The following is a 2,190-nucleotide window of genomic DNA, read 5'->3' as shown; positions in this document are numbered from 1 at the left end:
AAATATATTCACTTGAACTTGATTGGTCAACTCTCCCAGCCATCCTGCATCAATTTGCATAATTTGTATAATTTGGGGTTGCTGCAGTTCAGTGTTGTGGCACTCTAACTTTGCTCACTCAGAGGGATGTAAGAAAACTTGTGATAAAAGTCAGGAATTCAGTTGGTGAGGGATTAATATTGCACCATTACTTTTAGTAGAGAACTTGAAGAGCAGGAATATGACAATAAATAGTTCAAATCTGAAAAAGGCTAAACATATAACAATATAACAATGTGATTGAATATGATTGAATGGTTGAAAACACTATATCAGGCAACATAAATGGGTTAATCCACATTTCATGGTGGAGTCAATGCATCAATATTCAGACTTGAGGTCTCACATAAAATAATGCCTTTAATAGTAATAACAATGTCTCTTGGTCATCTATTATTTCAGAACGTAGTCTGAACATGGTGGAAACATGATGGCAGAACCGGGATCATTTGACATTTAACAAAACCATACAGAGGGACTTTGCACTATACACCACCAAACACCTCATTGATTTCAAGGTCATTTCATTTTCACCTTTCCACATACATAATTGCCATACATTTGACTTAATTCCTTATCTATTGATGCTTAACTACATACAAACGCCATTGAAGCAGACCTAAAGTACTGTTTGTAATATTGTTGAAGTGTGTAAAAATGCTGTGCAAATTGTCATTCTAACATGGCATTGCTGGTATGACCTTTTGACTTCTCAACAGCCTGACAGAACTCTGTTATTTCCCAAATAAACATCAGTTGGAAAAATAAACATTGCATGTTCTTATTTAAATAGTTAGGAATTTTAAGATGAATAATTGTTTCTACATGTTTTTCAACAAGAGACAGACGTGCCAATCAGAAACACGACAGTTTATTATAAGGGTCAGTAATAAACCATGTCGAAGGCATTTATAAAGTGTGTGTTCACCATGTATTAGTCATTACTCCCACCTTTATCAGACATTTACTAATCATTATTAATACGTATTTTTTCCGTCCCTAATCTAAAGTGAATATAAATAATGTCTAAATGTTTTGAATGACCAGTGTCATTTCATACAAACAGATGGACATGACATTGGTAGACATTCCATCAGTACCTGGTGAAATAACTAGCACACAACACCGAAGATGTTTAAGAAAATATATATTCATGTCTGAATAACTAGCTTACTAATATTTAAAACGTGGAAGTAATGATTTATAAATGGTGAGCAAAATGATTATAAATGCCTTAAAAATGTTTTATTGTGGACCGAAAGTGCAACTATTCAACCAATGTCTCTGTCCTAAATATTTTAAACAGCACAGTGTTTTGAATATACAATCACTTTCTTTCAACTGACATCGTCTCAATAACAAATGGCAACGTCAACTACATCCTTTATCAGTCCGTCATGATCAAATATATCGTTGTCCAACGTAGGAGGAATGCTGATAATGTTGTCATGGTCAGAATGTGTTCTCAGCCCTGGACTAGGACCATAGTAGACTTGGTAATGGGGTAAAACACCGAGGCGATGATCTTTAATGACAGTTGGATGACAGCATACGGCGCTGTCTTACCGTAACGACAGAGCAGAATATACACAAACACACACGTCAACTGAGATCCAGACTGAAGACTCGTTCAGTCGTTCGTTCGACTGATCCCTATTTACTGATTAGATGACATCACAACGTCATTTAGCTTTAATAAGTGACATTGGCAACTAGTGGAGTTTGTAATTATAGTGATTAAGCATCTTGTTTTACCCTGTGCAGTCATGTTCTATTTGTAATGATTCTAAACATGATATTATATATATATATATTATGACCTCTGACCCTGCAGTAAACCACGTAGATATATATATATTATGACCTCTGACCCTGCTGTAAACCATGTAGATATATATATTATGACCTCTGACCCTGCTGTAAACCATGTAGATATATATATATTATGACCTCTGACCCTGCTGTAAACCATGTAGATATCCTTATGTGTATCTATGCTAGTGAGTTAGGAGGACAGCAGTAGCCTTGCTCCACTGTTCCAGACTAATTCCACTATAATAGCACACCTCACTCATCCACCTGCCCCCCCATCTGTTTTTCTTAGTGGGGGTGGTGTGGGTATTGGACGGGGGGGAGGGAAGGGGGAGAGGA

Source organism: Oncorhynchus gorbuscha, unplaced genomic scaffold (genome assembly GCF_021184085.1).
Source record: "Oncorhynchus gorbuscha isolate QuinsamMale2020 ecotype Even-year unplaced genomic scaffold, OgorEven_v1.0 Un_scaffold_626, whole genome shotgun sequence".
NCBI lineage: Eukaryota > Metazoa > Chordata > Actinopteri > Salmoniformes > Salmonidae > Oncorhynchus > Oncorhynchus gorbuscha.
This window is presented reverse-complemented; position numbering follows the sequence as displayed.